Source organism: Dermochelys coriacea, chromosome 1 (assembly GCF_009764565.3).
Source record: "Dermochelys coriacea isolate rDerCor1 chromosome 1, rDerCor1.pri.v4, whole genome shotgun sequence".
In the NCBI taxonomy this organism is placed as follows: Eukaryota; Metazoa; Chordata; order Testudines; family Dermochelyidae; genus Dermochelys; species Dermochelys coriacea.
The window spans coordinates 158323375-158344618 of record NC_050068.2 but is presented as its reverse complement, the minus strand read 5'-3'; positions in this window follow the sequence as shown (position 1 = coordinate 158344618).

The window sequence follows — 21244 nt, the reverse complement described above, 5'->3', positions numbered from 1 at the left end:
TGGAGCTGAACGTTGTCTCCACACTGAGGGGCAGATCATGTCCCACAGATCTGTGCACTGACAGGGTCCTCCCCTCCCACATCTTTTTCCTCCCATGTAGAAGTGGTGGTCTCAGACTCATCTATGGCACCTTCCCCAGTCTACCTAGGATCCCGTGATGGATTCTTTGTAAGGCTGGGATCTCCACTTGGTGAAGACTAGGTGGAGGGGAGGGAACTTGGGAACTTGGGGAGGGGACTGGGCAGCTCTGCACTGAGTGGGAATGGATGAAGAGAGACATATATCGGCCCTCACTCTGACCCCCAGAGTCCAAAGAAAAGTCCTGGCACTGTAATAGCTTTTCTGCAGAACCCCCTTGGTAGCAAGAAACCCTCTTTAATGAGATATGGGTAGGGTTGCTGGGGACTGCTGCTAATTGAGGAAGCCCTGGCAGCACTGCTCCATTAGAACTTCAGTTCCCCGGGCCAGCAGGGCCTCCATGTGGCTAGCCCTGACTTCCCACTGGTTGAATTCCATGGGCTCTGCAGGGCCTAAGATCAGGACTCATGGTTCATCCCATCTGCCCAGTGGAAAAATGTGGGTGGAACTTTGTGGGGAGATCTTGTGACGCCCACAACAAGGTTTCTATATACCATTCCTGTCCTACTTAAAGCCTCAGAGTGTTTATGTGTTATATACATCTTAGAATGGCCCTTTACCCAGGGCTGAATTTCCTTTCTGTATCTAAGAGTATCACTTAACTTGGCTTTGCTATTTATTTTACAGACCCTGTTCTCTGCTTCAGCAGCCCTAAGCTTTGCTCAACACAAAATAATGACTGTCTTGACTCCAAAAATCGGATATGTTCAAGTAAGTTTTTAAGCATTCCTGATTGATTTCAGATTGCTGGGTAACATCCCGCATGGGAGCAAGTGTTTTTAGTATACAGTTTATGCTCTACTTTGGTATGTGAGATCAACTAGCCCTGAAATTCACATTTCTTTGCCCTACAGTTGTGAATGCTACCTCCAGCAAAGCTTCACTTTCAGCCTCAGTCTTTATTTTTAAATAAGACTATTCCTTCTAAAGTGTCATCTTCTTGGCTAGGGATCATCGATTTACTTCCTGGGAGTTGAGGGTATTCAGCACCTAGCATGGAGTGCATCTTGAAGGATCCAGAACTATTAGCCTGATCTTGCTCCCACTAAAATCAAAGGAAGTGTTGCCATTGAGTTTGGTGGGAGCACTGTAAATGGTCACAGAAGATAGGAAGGGATGATAAGCAAATGGCAGCCACTGTGATGTGAGACAAGTTTTGGGAGGGATGAGAATTATACTAGGAAAGGATCATGAGATAATCTAGTCTATGAAAAGACTTGATGAGTTTCTTTGTTTTTATTTATTTACTTTTTAAATAAAATTAATATAATAAATTAATAACATGAGATAGGAAAGTCTAACAAGAAGACACAAGTGATGGATTGAAGGTCAGGGATTCTTTGAATCAATTACCTTTTTTTCCTCCCACAGGTAAACAAGCTTTTGCTTGTAAAATTTTGTTCAAAAACTTGGTTTTTGGTCCTGAACTTTATAACTCTGAAAGTCAAAAGTATCAGAATTTGTTGCAAAGCATCACAACAGATGTAAGTCATGATATGCCAAAGGCACTTTCTAATGAACTCTCATTTTGTAAACTGTACTCCTTTGTCATCTGGAAATGCACTAATAATATTGTTATAAGCCCTGGAGTCATTCGCAGAGGTTGGTATCTCACTGAAAATTTTGATGTGATTAAGCAGAAAAAAATTACCCTTCCTTGTACAGTGAAAGCAATACAGAAAGCATGCCTAAAAAGAATCATCAGGGCAGAGAAGGAGCTTTTTGCTGCCTGCTCAGTTCTCAGATGTACCACATTTAATAAAGGGAACTTTAAAAAGTTTTAAATAAAAGGAGGGGGATTCCTCATCCCTCTTGTTTTCTTTCATTCCTGTTAGATAAATGTCTATAGGAGTAGCTACTATAGTGTTCTAAAGCCATGCTGCAAAAAATATTTGTAAGATGTAGGGCTTTGACTAATTCCGGTAGAATACTGTAACTCATGGCCAATGCCTTATGCTGGCAGCTGAGGCACTGGAGGGAGACTGGTGGAATACAGATGGGAGTTCAGAAACATTACATAACATAGAACAGCCTAGCAAAATTTTCATGAAAAAGGTATCAGGCAGGTAAAAAAATCTACTCTACCTTGCCATGATGATAATGTAAAGAACGAATGATAATTTATTCCCCTGTCGAAAAGACTTATATGCCTGAGCCAGCTGGAAGAGTGAAAATATTGCAAGGTTGGGATAGACTATCATTGATCTGAATAATAAAGAAAAGAATCCTTAGAGTGTCTTTTGTAGCTTTCACTCAAGAATTTCCAAGTATTTTACAAGTAGTAACCAATTCCTTCTTACCACATCAGCTGAACGTTAATACAGTGTTGTTATTAGCATTTCCATTTTACAGAGGGGTAAATTGACTTTTTAAAGGCCATGACTCAAAGTTCACTAAAGACAGTGGGAGTCTTTCTACCGATTTCAATGAACTTTGGATCAGGCCTTGTATGACTTGCTCAAGGCAATAGTGATTATTATAATTATTATTATTAGACAGTGGCAGAGCTGGGGAAAGAACCTCCTCTGAAGTCACAAAATGTTTTCTATTTCTGTGGACAATTTTATCAAAAATATGAAATATTTTGGGTTGGAAATGCTGTCATGGTGTTTCATGGGAAGTATAGTCAAATTCCCCATGCTCCCATTCTCCTCTATAGGCTGGGTTCTTTGCTTGGACTACATCTCCTATGATGGTCTTGGAGCTGGGAAGAAGGTTATGGGAGTCCCTGGCCATGGTGCATCATGGAACATGTAGTCCAGCTGGGGAACTTGGCCCATAAAGGAGAATGGAGACATGAGGCAACTCCTAGCTGGCACTACAACAGCGTTTCCAAATCCAATTTTTTTGTTATTTGGGCATTTGTTTTTTGGACAAAAAATCGAAATTCTCCATGGAAAGCAGATACTTTGTGAAATATTTTCTTTAATGAAGAGTTTTGACAACAATTTTTGACCAGGCCTACCTAGAAGGGAGGGAACTACCAGTTCTTTTCTTCTATCCACTAGAAAATACTGAGCCAAATTGCATTTTGATGTACACCAGTGTAAATCTGGAGTCACTCCAATAAAGCCAATGGAGGTTATGCTTGATTTACACTGGAGCGGCTGTGAGAAGAATCTTTCCTCCTGTCTCTCCTTTGCCTAGTCATTCTGAAATGTCTGGCTCTTGATTATGTGATGATGAAACAAAGTGAATAATTGCTTTACAAGTTATAAAGTGAACAACTGCTTTACAAGTTATACATATATTTGTTTAGACTAATAGCACCATCACATCCATTTTAAATGCCTATTTCCAACTTCTACCATTGGATGTGTACGCATTGGATGAGCACACTTGAAGTCAAGGTGTACAAGCTAATAAGGCTGAAGGGACCCTAAAAGTAACCTTAGAAATCTTATATGTGCTTTGTAAATACAGCAGTAAGGTGCTGCCGGGTTCCAATATATATGTGATAGAATGTGAAGAAGGATAGTTAGTGCATACAAATTCCTGAGTGATAGTTAACTATAGATTGCTACTCCAAAAATTGTTATGATTTCATACTTTAAATCATGCACATCACCAAGAAAACCTTTCTTGAATAAATATTTTGTGCTGTACAAAAAAAATATTCAATTATTTTTTATTCTAAAAGGGTGATGTGTACAAAACATAAATTTACTGGTGTATGTGTACAGTTGCTCTGCCTCTGACATTTTGGAACAAATGTTGATTTACATTTTTCCAGGTTGTTAAACAAATGCGAGTTAGCCTGCGAGATGACAGCTTTGATATCATTGTGGTTGGATTCAGACCTGGGAGTGTGATCGCCTATTTCGTTTCTCTATTACAAGGACAACAGACCATTGATGAAAATACTCTTCAAGCAAATTTAAGTAAAATAGTAAAGGATGTGTTTGGTAATGAAACTGAAGTAACTGTACAATGTAAGTGTTACTAAAACATCTTATTAGTTATGGCATAGGGACCTGAAAGCATCTAATCTCATGCACTGCACAGAAATTGTTAAAAATAATTATTTCCTTCTACAAGATACATATCTTTTATGCTAACTTTTCAAATAACATTCACATCAGCACAGGGGCACAACCAGAATTTTCCTAAGGAAGGGTCCAAGGGAAAGGACCCCTCTTCAGTGGGGGAATGAGGATGTACTTCCCCTGAGCCCCCCACAGCCAAGGTGGGGGGCTCAGGGAAGTGCCAGGCCTCCCCTCCCAGCCTGCAGAGCCAGGACTCCAGCAGGGGGCAGGGATGTGGGCACCCCCGCCTGTTACTTCCTGTGCGGGCCACGGGTCTCTGGTTGTGGGGCTGCTTCACACTGCTGTCTCAAGCATGGCCAGGAAGGAAGGCTGGGGCTAGGGCTCTGCTCAGAGCCAGGTAACCGGGGGGTGGGCCTGGGCCCCCTACCTCACCTCTCTTCTGTTGCACCTGTTCATCAGCACATTCCTTCTGGAATGTAGATTATTGTTCTATTTTAAAGACATTATACCTCTCCTTTGCCATGTGAAAGTAGAATATTCTGGGGTGCATTGTTATATTTCAAGATCTATGGGGCAAATCCTGGCTCTCTTTACATGAAAGGAAAGAAATGATATAGATCTCCTTGTTGCAGTGTATGCCAGCACTGCACCAGTCAGGCTGGTGATACAGATGGTTGGCTTTGGGTGAAAGGGGGCATGAAGAGTCTCCATACTTGGTCCATGATGTGACTCCCTGAGCTGTTTTCCAACCACCGCTCTCCTTTTCTAGTACTTAAAAATGAAATGCTGCAGTATAAAGCATATAGGTCCCACAATCTTTCCTTAGCCTGGTAAGTACGTACTTACACTTGCGTGAACAAAACTACTCATATAAGTACTGCACAGCTGGACCCTACATTGGTGTAAGACACACTTTGAAGAATCTGGAAGAAGAGGCAGGTTACATTAACTTAAACTTTCTCTCAGACCACTTCGAGTCATCTCTGAATTTGCCTCTGTGGACCTGATGTAACTCCCTTAAAATCAATGAAAAGACTCCTATTGACTTCACTGAATGTTGGACAGCCTGGGCATATCTTGCATTGAGTACAAGGGCTGGATCAGGGCATTTCTGTCACAGCTGTGGGGAGGGTGCAGTGGAGAGCCGCACTGCCACAGGAGATGCATCGACAGTATCAGGCAAAATCCTGTGCGCACACAGCATGCAATCTGCTCCAACTATTTGGATACAGCTGATTGCTCCCCCGGTACACTGTCACTGCTCTGGGTTGGCATAGGGCCAGGACTCTTCTACCTCTGAGCTCCCTTCTTGGCACCTTGCTCCACAGGAGGAGTGGAAGCAAGCAGTTCTTACATTTCATACAGCACAGTGACTGCTATTGTGCGGCCATTTAAGGTGGGGAAGCTTCTTGCACGCTATGTCAGCTGGCATACCTGTGCCAGAGCTGCCCACAATCTGGCCCCAAGAGATGGGAATGAACACAGTTGTATTTAACATCAGCTCAGTTTCAAAGTGTCTGATGTCAGACATTGAATTCAGCTGTCATTTAATGCTCCGAGCTTTCTAAAGGCTTCACATTTTGACATTTCAGGCTGGCATTTCTCAAATATATTTTCCATTTACAGCAATCCCAACATCTTCTGAAACAAATCTGGGCTGGAAAACAGCGGTGATTGTCCTTGGAGTTCTACTTGGAGTTGCATTAATAGTTGCTTTGCTGATACTGTCAGTTTGCCTTTGGATGAGGTCTACAGCTGGTGAATATTGGCTTGAACCTAAAGGACTCTTGGGAAATTTTGCCTACCAATACTTATAAGCCTTCATTTTGACTTATAAATGATTTCACTCACTATCTTAAAATAGATTTACTAGAGAGATTTTAATGTATCTTTTTATCTGAAGTACTTATATGACACTTGTGTGCCTGTGCATTTATTACATTCATTTAGTTTGAACCCATCACATAAATTCACTTATACAAAGTGTGGGCTAGCATGTCTTACACGGATCACAAATAAACTTATACATATGAATACTCTACACAACTCCACGATTATCTTCTTTCATTTTGACCAATGAGCACGGTTTGCAATAAACATATAAAATCCTTATAAAGTAGTGTTGACTTTAAATAGGCATGTATGTATGATCTAAAAAGAAACTGCCAAATGTAAAGTTTGAACATACCACTGAAAGGGAAGGAAGATGATTTGGGGAGGAACAGATTAATTCATCCATTTTTATCTATTAGAAATAATTAGACAAAAATCTGACATATAATCTCATTTCACTTTGCTCTTTATAAACCTGATTCAAAGCCCATTGAACTCAATGGAAAGACTCAGGGATTTCACTAGGCATTAAATCAGTCCCTGTATATTTTATAGTCATAAAATATTTTACAGAGTTTTCCTTATCTTCATCACACCTAGACTGTAAACTCTTTGGAACAGGGCCTGTTTACATTTTTTGTGTATTTTACAGCACTGTACATACTAATAAATAGTAATAATAATTATTCCACTATGATTTGTGTATTTCATATAGACTTAATTTTGTCTGTATCTGTATTTCCTTTTGTCTGTGAGCCAATGCCCAGTTCTATGATTTGTTACTGAATGTGCCTTACTGTGAAATACTGGTTGGGTGGAATTTCTGAATAATGGGGTCTGATTTCAATTCAGAAGTTAGCAGTCAATTAAGAAAGAATGGAGTTCATTTCTTCATAACAGCATGGGTCTTATTCTTTAACAGGCTAGATCATGTCTTTTGGGCACAGCCTAGACAGAGTTAGAAGGAAAGCAGAGATGCACTGCCCCAGACGGCTGAATGCCTTTCTGAACATCCCAGTCCACAGGGACAGCACACCTATTCTTACCGTTTTATATGGGTGCAGCCAGTTCCTTTTGCAAGGCCAAATCCCAAGTCAGTTTGACCTCTCAGTGCTGTTTCTCTGGCCCTCCTCTTTTGCCAGATAGCATGTCTCATGGAGGAACAAATATACAATTGACCAAATGGAGGGGGTCAGGCCTGTATGGGTAAGTCTACACAGCATTTTGAAGGTCTAAAAATAACTGGATAGACAGCACTTAGAAGCTGCAGCTCAGGCTATAGCTTGGGCTCTGGAGGCTAGTGAGGAGTGTGGCCTTCAGCATCTGAGCTGCAACTTCAAAGAGACATCCACACTACTATTTTAGAGTGAGAGCGTAAGCCCTATAAGCCTGAATCTGTCGACCTGGACTAGGAGGCTCACTCGCTCCAAAATGCTGTGTAGACAGACCCTGCGGGACTTTGCTTCCCAGAACATAGGCTGAGTGAGTTCAGGCTGTACCATCCTTCCAAGAAGTCGCTCACCAAGCCCTCCATAGATTAGCAACAGAGTGTATTCCAGAATGGGCCATGGTAGTCACGAAGGGATGGCTGCATGTTTGCTGCACCTTTCTGCACAAATTTGTATCAATATTTTGTCCTCCTGGCAGGAGTAATATTTGCAGGGATCTGTGACAGGGACTTTTACTTATGAGGCACAAGCTCTTTCTGAGCATCCCTGGGGCAGTATATGCTGCACTGCCCTCTACTTGGGCTGTGCCTATATGTCACAAGCCCCACAGAAGAAGACTTAGTGACATTAATATTTGTGGCAACTATTTTACATGCTTTATAATCCTGATGACGTGCTATGCTCATGAATCATTTGTGAATGTGTACATAGCCATTCATTCTATCAGTAAATGCAGTCTCATTTGAGTATTATGCTTTGCAAATAGAAATGAAGGTCACTGGCTGCTGTTAATATTTTTTTCTGTTTTTTTAAATATGGTATGAATAATAATGGACATGACTCTTAGTTTAAGTTTTTCTGGTGTCTGGAAATTATATTGATTGGAAGATTATGTACAGCTGGGTTGTACTGTAAATGTCAATAAAATGTACTGTCAATAAAAATGACAGAATTCTATGATACTATGTATATAAAATATGTTAAACTCTCTGAAGACCCGTTATTTTAAATGATTTCCAGAAATATGTTGGAAATAAATATACTATTTATTTACAATTCTGCATTTCTGAGGGATTTGTTATTGTTATTTTGCAGTACAATTTTGGGAAAGTTTTTATTGGTAAATATTTCCAGTTTTGATTAAAATTATTAAGTAGCGGCAGAGCCAGGTTAGCAAGGTTTAATTCAACAGATACAGAGATGTGATATCTCTGTGCAAGATCAGTGCCACCATTTTTATAAGCAGGGGGACCCTGATCTGGTGGATCTGGTCCTATTCCCTCCAGCCCTATGAAAGCCTCTCTGCAGACCAGGGGTCCCCATTGTGGGGACCAGGCTCCAGGAACTCCTCGGGGGCAAGAAAAGGATTAGCCACTGATCTCCCTTCCAGAGGTAGGGGATAATCTCTTTAATTTCAAGTAGAATTAAGTTAGGCTCTACACCTGCCCCCTCCTCAGCGAGATAGGTTTCTGCACCCATGGCGTGCCTGTTAAGAAGATCATGCTGGCAGCCAAAAGAGGGAGACCAGATAAACCACACACTAAAGGCCAGACCTCTATGGGATTTGATGTTCCCTTTCCTGGGTTCTGTGGGCTGGGAAGGCTCTTCCCTGGCTCTTCCAAAAAGGCACACATTCTTCCCCAGTGAGGAGATGCTTTCAAAGAAACACTACAAGGTTCATCATGCAGAGTTTCCTGGACAATATATCTCCCTTCCATGGAAAGGCACAATATATAACATCCTTGATTGTAAAGGGTTAGCCAATAAGGGTAGGTCTACACTGCAATTAAACACTCGTGCCAGCTGACTCGGGATGTGGGGCCATAGAATTGTCATGTAGACATTTGTTTCGGGCTCCAGCCTGGCTGTCAGACTCTCCCTGCTCCCAGGGTTCCAGAGCTCAGGCTCCAGCCACAGCCTGAACCTCCAATTTTACATCCCTGCATCCTGAGCCCCACAAGCTTGAGTCAGCTGACATTGGCAGAGCTGGTGCTAGGCATAAGAAGACTAAGCAATTGCTTTTAGGGCCCCGAGCAGCTCAAGGGGGCCCCCACCATGAATTATTAGTAGGTCTTGTGTGTGTATGTGTGTGGGTGGGTGAAATATTCCTGCTTAGGGCCCCCAATGGGCTAGCACCGGCACTGGCCATGGGCCAGCTGCAGAAGTTTAACGGCGGTATAGACATAGTTTGTGTTTAAGAGAAAGGGATACTGTCAACTTAAAAATCGCTCTGCTGTCTCAAAACAGATCAACCATTGATATACATAAAACCCTGGATTGCTCTACTTGCAAGACATTAGAGAAAACACATACCTTTTTCTTCTTTTCCCCCCATCAGTTTGTTCCTTTACATTTGACAGAACTTTGTCCATAGTCAGTCAATTTCTCCCGCTGAAGAGAAACGGAATTTTAAGAGAAAAAAATATTATTGTAAAGCCACAGAAACTGGCAGAAAGGACAGGGTTAGTGCCTGACACTATTTTCATTCATATTTTGAAACTGACAGGATTTCAAGTTAAGGGGGTCCTTTAAAAAAACATAAAATCAGAGCTACTTTGCTCTGTTTCATAAACCCACACCTGTAAGGGGAGAAACTTAGCCCTAACTGTAGGTTTTTTTTTTAATTTTAAAATATGTATGTCCCAAAATAAAATGTAGCACAACATAAAGTATTTATATTTATCAGAAATTAAAACACTAACTAACAAATACAAATGACAAATTAATATATCATACATATTAAAAGCTTATAGTATAGGAAAAAATAAACTAATCTGACAAATCCAATAATAGATGTCTTAATCATAATTCTCTAGAAAATTAGACTAGACTGTACTGAAGTCCTTTAGTTAGGCTTCAAATGAGAACTCGCCCTTTCAAGGTTCACCAACTCTGTCAGACCAATATATCATTCTGTAATGCTTAAGAGGTCTTGATGTGTCCTATTTTTTGCAATATTAACTTTTTGGCCCCTAAGTTTTCTCATAACAAAACATTTTTTCCCGAGCTATGTTAATATTAGGCAGATTCCTGTTATTGCCTCATAAAATATTTAGGCTCCAGATACTTGTAAATATTTAGGTGCCTAGCTCCCATTGATATCAGTCAGAGTTAGGTGCCTAAATATCTTTGAGGATCTAGGTCTATAGTAATAAGTAGGTAGGAATGTAGGCTTTGCCATACTGGATCAGATCCCTGTCCCTGAGATCTTGGAAGACACTGCCTTTCTGTGGTGAGCTGGCTCTACATTAGAGCTGAACAAAATTTGTCAGAGATAACTTTTTACCGCCAAACAATGCAGATTCAGCTCAAATGAAATATTTTGCATATTCACGTCAATTTTGGTGAATTGTTAAAGTCAAAATGAAAAAAAATAGAACTGTCAAAATGATCTGTTTTGACAGTATCACAATGAAATCTTTTGATTTTTTGGGCTAGCAGCTCATGGGGGTTTTGGCACCAGTCACAAAAGAAGTAATACTGGTGGTCGTCTTATACCCAGTAACTCAGTAATTAGAGCACTCAGGTGGGAGACCCAGGTTTGAATCCCCACTTTGGAACAAGGATTTGAATGCATGTCTCTGCTCTCCCAGGTGTCTTAGCTACCAAATCATGGGGTATTCTGGGGTGAGTCTCTCTCAGTCTTGCCTATTGAAACTGTTACATTCTGTATAAATAATTTAATATTCATTGGGGCAGGGAATGAAATCTGGATGGACCCCTCCCAGGAGAGTGCCCTCACGGTATATCATAGGTCATGGAGTGCAGATCATAGAGCATATCCTTAGGCTGGCACAGCAAGACACCAAGATCTGCTGGATGAAGAGACTGAGAACCATCCTGATGCCAAGCACAAGCTTCCAGTGAGTCACGGAGCCCTTTGCTCCACTACTGGAGAAAACAGGAACAACAAATTCTGGAAAGCTCAAGCAACCAGTCCCTCCAGCCCACAGGATTGCTGTTGTGAAGGATGTATGTGCCAGTATCCCAGTTCATCCTCATTATGTGGCCTTGCTTTACTAGGGATAGGATTTAACCCAAATGGTTATTGTTCTCTATATTAAAAAACATCCTGAGAGCTACTTTTAAAAAAGTAATAACACTGAAATAATTGATCCATAAAAATAACACCTTTGTGAATCTAAACAAATATATACCATTTTACCATATTCCTGAAAGCTGGGTTATCTTAGGACATGACAAATTTCTGGGTAAACAAATCAATACCTATCCTTTTAGCTATCATCAGCCATATCAATATAGTGCATTCGATCGTTGGAAGCTGTGTTTCTTCCTTAGTGTCATAGGGCCCATGCTGCTGAAAACACAATAGAAATACAAGCGTCCCATATTTGGCATTGTGGGGGCCATATTTCAGATTCCCCATCAAGTTTGATTCTGTGTTGATCAGTACAGGATCGCTAATTTTCTAGCTTGACTTGAGTCACTGTTGTGACAGTTGGTGTGACTGTGATTCTATATTATGCATGCACAGTAAATAAATAGTGTAAAAATCCTTTTGACAGTTCTTTTGAAAAAGCTGCTCTTCAGAGTTACTGTTTATATCACATTAATATAAATTTCCCTTTTTTTTCAAAATACCAATGTTGTGAAAGAAGGCTTTAATCTACTGAGACTGGGTCAATTTATCAGTCACTACACTGAAGTTCTGGAAATCTTTTTTTAGCATCCTGATTAGATACAGAATGGAAAACTATCCTGCTTATAAATGGCCCAGAGTAGATGGAAAATGCAGTACATTCCTGCAACTTCCACTAGGTGCTGCTGTCTCTATCCATTTCAGCCCACAAGGAGAAATATTTAGATTACAGCCAAGTGGTTTATAAATGTAATAAGCATTGTCTAAATCTCAGTGACTGTGAAATTTGGACACTTGCTCCACATGGATAAAATTCACCACAATGCCTAGGCACCACTTCGGCCCTCAAAATAGGACTTAATCAGTGCCTGGGTCTTGTACTGGCTTTTTCTACATCAGTGGATTTTACTGCATGTTAAGGAAAACTGTTTTCTGAATGACCTAGTTAGCCATGCCAAAGATACATTTACAATCTGCACTTGAAAAAAAGCGGTTAATATGAGTGGGTGACCTTAGTTCAGTTTCTGTGAGATAAGCATCCATCTGACAAAAATCTCCACCTCAACTGGATACAACAAGACAGCCTTGTCAGCAGTCTTGGCAGAGAGAAGGTTCCAAAGGGAAAGGAAAACGAACAATCGCAGCACCTACTCAGATGGCACCTCCATATGGGGGTGGAGACACTCTGGAGGGGATGCTTGGAGACATTTGCACTGCAGTTGCCCATGTTGTAACTCTACTGTGGACAAAGAGGACAGACTTCACACCCTAGGTGTGTCTGTTCAGAGCAGTTCACAAACACTGAGACCCAGATTTTTAAAGGTGTTTAGATGCCTAAAGATGTAGCTAGGTGTCTCGTGGGATTTATAAAAGTGCCTAGGTACCTAACTTTCATTGAAACCAAAGGGAGTTGCAGCACTGGCAATGGTTCAGGCTAGACACCTGAGCTGCCACTAGTAACATCCATGCTACTATTTTTAGTGTGCTAGCTCAAGCAGAGCTAGCATGAGTCTATCCACCTGCACTGGGAATGACACCTCCAAGCTGCAGTGTAAACATACCCTAAGTGCCTTTGAAAATCCCTGCAGGCACCTACCTGCATCTTCAGGTGTGAAATACCTTTGAAAATGTGGCTCTAAGTCCACTTATTAAAAACATTTTAAAGAAAGAGAGATTGACAAATGTTTCCCCATATCGTGTTCCCTCCACTCTCCCCACTGCTCTCCTTTGTGTTTTCAGATAAATGTTCTGGGGGTGGTGCAGTATGAAGCTAGCACACAAACAGAACTTGCTCTTCAAGGGCTTGATTCACTGATTCCGAGAGATGCTGAGCACCTGCATCTCGCGTTCACTTGGTTCCCACAGATGTCATTGATTCTTCTTTGTAATGAATATCATTGTGAAAATGAAACAAAACTTTGTCATCTCCAGGAATTCCAGGACTCTTCCAATGGAGAAGAGTGACTTTTTTCTTTTGTCTCTGAGAAATTATACTCCCCAGATACATGTTCTTTTAAGAGAGGGGACAGAGTGCATGTTATAAAAGTAATAACTACTGATGTGGGAATATAGCCATAGTACTGGAATTAACATTCCGACTCTTGAGTATAATGCCACTGGATCTTTAATGAATGCAAGCAGTCAGGAAAATTTATCTGAGACAGCACCTCCAAAAACATAGTGCCCCCTATTGCTAATGTTAGGGCATTGGTTCAATCCTGACGCAGAGGGGAGCGTGCTACTTGTTGAGTCATTGGTCTATTTGTCATTCAAATCAACAGCTGTGCCCTCTGGGTAGCATTGTTGCCACTTAATTTTATTCAACTCACTTCAGTAATAAGCATTATTCTGTTCTTGTGATGAAAAGGTTAATTTTATACAAAGGTCATTAGACATGTATGTTCAAAATCTTAATCTGATTTCAATGTTAACTTCCACTTTAGTTTTTAGAGTCTTCTACTAATGTTTGGATTATCTATTATTATTGCAGTTGCTTATGGCAATTTTTACCTTGGAATCACTGAATCGGCATATAAAGAGAATTCATGTTTAAAAAGATAGGATTTCATGAGCACTGCTGAATTATCTGAGCAAAAAGATCCTGTGTAAATCAAAAAAGTAATTAAACATTAGCTCTATGTTAATTACAAGGTCTGATGCTCTACGTTTCAGTTTCCTTGACTGTCATTAAAGTCACTTTATATATTTAATTATTCCCGCATTATGAGGAAATGGATAACAGCCTAGAATAAGGCTACCAATGAACTGGACTGCTCTTGAATATCAAATGATAGAGCTTGAATATTCTTCATTACATTTTAAATCTTGATTAGCATTTAAGGAAGATTCTGATTCCTTTACTCTCGCTGAATGGATGCTAACTCCATGAGTAGTTTTTGTTGAAGTCAGTAGGACCACTTATGGAATAATGTGCTATTCAACATGAGTAAAGGTATCGGAATCTGTCCCTATAGACATAACAGGTAAGCAGTAACATACTTTGCATGGATATGCTGGATATCTCCATGCATTAGGAATATTATTAGGCACGGGCCCAATAGGACAAGAGTTTACAGCTAACCAGGAAGCATGATAATACTGCTGTCAAGTATCAGGGGGTAGCCGTGTTAGTATGTATCCACAAAAACAACAAGGAGTCCGGTGGCACCACTTCTTCAGATGCAACATCTGAAGAAGTGGTTTTTTTACCCACAAAAGCTTATGCTCAAATAAATCTGTTAGTCTTTAAGAAGCCACCGGACTCCTTGTTGTTTGTTTGATAATACTGCTATAATCCCACATCTTGACTTTAGAAAGCAATCCAGCACCACTAAAGGAATGGACAATATAAAGTAGTGCCCTGCTTTCATTTATTTCATTCTGTGATAAGAGCATTATTACAACAATGCAGGGCTGCCTATGGCTGATTTTTTGCCTCTCATTTACCTGAACTTCAGTGGTATCCTATTTGCATGGGGAGGGTAAATTAGTTTATTGTTGTTTTATTTCATTCTGTGAAGACAGATGAGCAAAATGACTCCTCCAAAAAAGCGTCCTACAAATCGTTTGCAAAAAATTCCCTCAGACCTAACAATATGTGCTGAAAATCCCCAACAGCTGGGCTAAAAGAGTTTTTAGATCATTCTTGGTTTAATCCCCCGTTTGTGTCTTTATTTGTTCTCCCATTGCTCAGACTCACTCTAATGACTTGTCCCCACTACACTATAACTTAGTATGTGCTATGCTGATATTAGTCATTAGGGTTGATTGCAGCATGGGGCTAACATATGTAGGTTGGGGATTTCTCATCTTGGCTATGGGAGAATGCAACATGGATTGCTGCCGCTGAGAACATTTAATAAAAAAATTTGCAGGTGTCCGTTAAAAGAAATATGATGACTTTATTCCATTCAGAAGTTGTCAAAAATCACATGCTGATGTCTTAGTTTTGAGGAAGAAATGTTTCCTACTTTATCCTGCAGCTTACATGGCAATGGTCTCATTCATTATGTTATTCAATGACCTTTCCAGCGCCTTTTTTCCCAGGAATTTTCCCCTGCTATTTTCAAATGTGTGTTGGGATCAGATATTACAGAGATGAGGACCATACAAGTATAGACTGATAGATTTTTAACTTCCATTTTGACAGCCACCAAAGATGGTTTAAGATCTCATCCAATTCATTGTACTGGCTATAAACCTAACTGCTGGCTTGGGATAAAAGTGAGAGTGCTGTCAACTTAGTCAAACTGATGCTGATAAGGAATAAGATCCTGTTTTCTTTCTTGTTTCTTTTTTGTCCTGAAATCTGCTTGTAAGGCTGCACAGGGGGATCCACGGCAAAAACCCAGAGAAAAGGCCCCAGAGTGGGCTGGAAGGTGGAGGTTTGGGCAATGAGTCTGCCTTGTACTCCACCCATAGCAGCAGTCTCCTATCCTGCAGGGCTGGACCTGGCTCCCCACTCTGTGTGTTACGACAGGGTGGCAGCACCTGGATCATGAGCCAGTGGGGCCTTCAAACCTGGCATGCTGGGTTGCAGCACCTCTCAGGTGTGCGCCAGGTCTCAATGTCACTCTGTTTGAGGGCCGTCTCATATGGGCAGCCCAGAGCACACTGCCCCTTTCACCTATGCTCTGGCGGCTCTGTTTGTAAGAAGGGGGTAGGGTACCCAAAAATACTTGAAAAATAAAAGATAAATTGGATAGTTCTTGTATTACTACAAATCAGTATGTTAGCAGAAGAACAAAGGGTGGAACAGGAACGTATATTGTGTAGAGTGTACCTATATGTAAAATAAGATTGTTTACTTAATCCAACAATGACTCAAATTCTTCAAGAAGATCTACTACAATTGACTACTGTATGGAAAGTCTACTCTGGGTGAAAGCAAGGGCCTGTGGGGAGAGATGGCATGTTTTATTTCTACTTTAAACTATTCTGAGAGAGGTATAATTCAATGAGTGTTAAAACAAGTTGGTTGTATTTGAAGCCTGTGGTTGATGAGAGCTGTAATGATATTAAGCAACTTCCTCCTGGGCAGCTATCACAGATGCCAAAGGTTAGTAATTCCAAGAGTGGATGAAAGCAAGATAAGAATAGGATTAGGGGTGGGGGCAGAAGGAAGCACCGGCCCTAACCCAGACTCATCACAAAGTTACATGTCCTCTTTTAGTTTATTTTATATGTTTAGGTGGCCAGAGGGGGTCCAGATCTCTGAGCCTCATTCAGCCACCAGATGGAACAACAGGCATCCAGTCATGGGAGCCTCTATGTGCTATACAAAACCTGAGACTATGAAAGAAGTTATACGTGTTTAAATATTGTTTTTGTTTTGTAGCTGAAGCCTGCCATAATGGCTAATGGCCATAGATTCATAGATACTAAGGTCAGAAGGGACCATTCTGATCATCTAGTCCGACCTCCTGCACAGCGCATGTAGTCATACAAGTCAACTTCTTGCTCTAGCTACCAGGGCTGGCCTGACAATGGATGTTGCAGGAAAGAACACTGAACAAAGGTAAGAAAAAGGATGAGCCGGATGGGAAATGGTTTTCCATTCTGCTAGAGTTTTCAAGTGTCCCAAATTGGGATGAAAAATTGAAATCATGAAAACTGTTGCAAACAGGTAATCTAACATTGTTTTTGGATTGGGTCTATCAAATGTTTCATTTTAATATTTCTGAAATTTTTTTTCAATCATTTCAAAACGTTTTGTTTTAATTTTGGGTTTTAAATTTTTTTTGACCTTTTCAAAGTCTAAATGAACTAAAATTTTGAAACAAAAAGTAATTTCAAACTGGAAACTGGAACTTCTGCTTTAGCAAATGTTGAATCGGGAGATTCATCAAAACTGACCTTTTCCCCTGAACGGTTTCATTTTTGACAAATCAGCAAGTTCTGATGCAAAAATGGTTAGTCAGCAAGCTCCTGACCAGCTGTAGTTCTTGGCCCTTGTAAGAGGGGAGCACAACAATCTCTCCTCCCTCATGGAAGTTTTATTAGTCTGCTTATATGGGTTCATTATATGACCAGATAAATTCAACGGGAGGTGATGATTGTAAGATGTGTTTCTGGGAGCCAGATAAGAGGCATGGGAGTAGAGAGGCTTAAGAAGCCCTACTCCACGTAAATGTTGGGTGGGGAAGTTATTCAGATGTGAGTCTGTGGCTGAAAACTACTTTTCCACTTCTTATCGGGCTTTCATTTGTAGTGAGCTACATATTTGTTACCTGAAAGAAAAGTGCAGGAAAAACATTTTTCAAGTGTTTTCATATCTGGGCTCGTATAGGAAGCACAGTAATACTTTAGTTATGATCACATTTTTTCTTTCTTCTTTCAGGGAGATTGTGGGTTTTTTTTAAATTCTCCTTTGCTTTTCCATGCCTTTCACCTTTTTTCAATCTGTCTATTAAGAGCCAGTTGTTGAGAATTGGGGGGACTCAGCAACTCATATGTACTATGACCTAAGTTCTCTCTCAGCCTCTTCTCTGCACTGTTTTAACATATGTGTTACTCCTCCCACTTTTTTCATGTAATGTCTTTGTCTTTCCTCATTTTCTCTTTCTTCCTTGTCCCTCACAACCTTCTAATCCTAAGCCACACTCTTCCTTCTTCCTTACCATTGCATCTCTCTCCCTCCTCTCTTAAGCTTCTCCCTTACCCCTGCCCCTTGTCTGCTTTCTCCCATTCTTGCTTCCTTCATCATTAGGATACATCTTTATCCTTCCTGTGTTGTGTCTGTCTATTGTTCTGTGGGTCTTATGCAGCAGCAACCTGGAAGTTGTTAGAACAGAACAGGTGAAGAAGAACTATTTTTGGATTCAGGATTTTTGTTCCTGACTGCTAGTACTCACCTGCCTTTGTAGTTTTTTTGTCCTGGTTTTTTAACAGCCTTCCATATCTTAATTTTTCTTCTTCCTGGGCTTGTGTTCTTTATCTCAGTTTGTGCAGGGATTGGGGGACCACCTGTGCAGTTAATGGAAGAATTAATGAAGGAATGTGAAAGAACCCAGGGTACTTTGCTATTTTTAGGTAACATACTCTTCCAAGTTATGTAATGTCATTTTTCCTCTGAGATACCAATCAGCTAGAATTTGGTTTCACACAGGATCTTTCACATCAAAGTGCTTTACAAGAAGTTGAGTTAGATACTAATATATCAGTGGCTGTGTGAGAAAATAAATCCGTAGGGTCTGATCTGGCACTCCTTGCTGAGGCAAAATTCCTGTGGAAGTTAACAGGAGTGTTGCCTGGGTAAGGATGTCAGAATCCAGCCATTAATTGTTTAAAGATATCTCTTACACAATATGTGGGTATTTTTACACTTGTTATGTCACGCATCATATGAATGACAACATTTCTGACACACAAGATGACAGGGAATATGGGTGATGAGAAGATCATACCTCCCAACTGTCCCATTTTACAAGGGAGGTCCTTCATTTTAATGCTTTATTCTGCTGTTTTATCTTATCTGTGTTAATTATGACCCATCCAAGCCAGCTAGGAGCACTTGCTCCTGGAGCTCCTAATGTGGCAAAGCAGCTCTGCACAGCTTTCAATGTAAGACAGTTCCCTAAAAGGCACAGTTCAGCCCTTACTTTGATAAATTACTTACAGCCTGAGTTGAGACTGTTGCTTATATCAAAAATTTCAGCACTATGAATTTAACTTTCCGGACTGGTTATTTTCTTGTGTCCTTCATTTTGGGGTTTTACTCCACATTTAGACTCTAAAAAGTTGAGAGTTAGCAGAAGTAACAGGCATTGGATGGATGGGTATTGCACATATCTCAAACTACTAGCTGCTACACTCCTTCTCCAGTAATATCTCTACTCTTTCCCCCCATCTGTTTTACTTTACAGTTGGCTTACTTAAGAAGGCCATCTGACCACATAACTCCTAAACATATGCTCTATATCAAAAACGGACACACAACACAATGCTTTTCAGATTTTGAAAGGAAGGAGGGAAGGCTATCTCAAAAGCAAATATTGTAAGGGGAAGTAAAGAATCTAGTCTAAACAAATATTAAATTCTGTCAACAATGGTTCACAAAGCTAGCTAAAACCTTTTAACATAACCAGAACAGTGCTTGACAGCTGATTTTGAACAGTAGGGAAGAATCAATTTTGAAATCATTTTTCCAACATGGTTCAAGTTTGTAATTAACACTTTTTGATACGCAAACGGTTTAGTTGGTATGCCACACCACAGTAGGCACTCATTTTCTTTTTCAATATTTGTGCTGTGAACAGACCCAGCAATGTCTGTAAAACAAAATACAAGCTTAGGTGCTGGAGGCTCAAATGTTCTAGTCCCAGTTCTGCCACTGTCTAGGGTAAAACTTCACCTCTCCATCTCAGTTTTCCCATTGTTAAAAGAGGGATATAATGCTTACCTACCGCCCAAGATCATTGTGAAGATTACTTTTATGTCCACACAACATTATAGACGAGGTAAGTAGTATGACAGACTCCCTGTTAGAAGGTTTCAAAAAGTTTATGAACTTGATTATCAAATGCTTTGTAGACATTTTGGGCCTCATTCTCATTGACACTGGCCACTTTACGCCATTCTGGCAGTAATTTATGCCCACTCTAAGGGCTCCTCACATTTCCAAAGAAGTGTAAATGGTCCTTAGGACAAATGAGAACAAGGCCCACTAAGTATGTGGTTATTACCTGGACCAGGCTTTGAGATAAATCCTCAGTTCTGCAAAAGCCAAAGAAATCTTAGAAACTTACTCAAGGCATAACAAGTAAGTGACAGAGCTGAGACTGAAACTCAGTAGTTTTTGGCTCTCCATCCTACTCTCAGATCAGATCTCTCTATGGTTTTGACTAGAATACAGGAAATTCGGAGTGCTAACTGCCATTAAGGCCATGACCCCCACTTGTGTATAACGCATCTCACGTCCACACACAAAATGATGCACAGGCTCTCACACTACTGCCTGACTCTACCACTAGACTTGCTTTCAGCCCACAACCCTCCAGTATATCCATCTATACTGCACCTTGATTGAGTCTTTTCTGTCTTGAGAAAAAACAAACAAGGAAAAAAGAACCCCACAGTGACTTCAGCAGCATGTGCCTTTGATATCCCTGGTACTTAGAACCCCTGGCATTGGTGACAGAACCTTTCCACCTGCATTTGTGGCACACTATGACAGTCTACAATCCATCGGTGATCTTCCTAAAAACACCATCCTAGCCACTATGGATGTAGAAGCCCTCTACACCAACATTCCACACAAAGATGGACTACAAGCCGTCAGGAACAGTATCCCCGATACTGTCACGGCTAACCTGGTGGCAGAACTTTGTGACTTTGTCCCTCACCCATAACTATTTCACATTTGGGGACAATGTATACCTTCAAATCAGCCGCACTGCGATGGGTACCCGCATGGCCCCACAGTATGCCAACATTTTTATGGCTGACTTAGAACAACGCCTCTTCAGCTCTTGTCCCCTAATGCCCCTACTCTACTTGCGCTACATTGATGACATCTTCATAATCTGGACCCATGGAAAAAAAGCCCTTGAGGAATTCAATCAGGATTTCAACAATTTACATCCCACCATCAACCTCAGCCTGGACCAGTCCACATAAGAGATCCACTTCCTGGACACTACGGTGCTAATAAGCGATGGTCACATAAACACCACCCTGTATCGGAAACCTACTGACCGCTATTCCTACCTACATGCCTCTAGCTTTCATCCAGATCACACCACACGATCCATTGTCTACAGCCAAGCTCTACGATATAACCGCATTTGCTCCAACCCCTCAGACAGAGACAAACACCTACAAGATCTCTATCATGCATTTTTACAACTACAATACCCACCTGCTGAAGTGAAGAAACAGATTGACAGAGCCAGAAGAGTACCCAGAAGTCACCTACTACAGGACAGGCCCAACAAAGAAAATAACAGAACGCCACTAGCCATCACCTTCAGCCCCCAACTAAAACCTCTCCAGTGCATCATCAAGGATCTACAACCTAT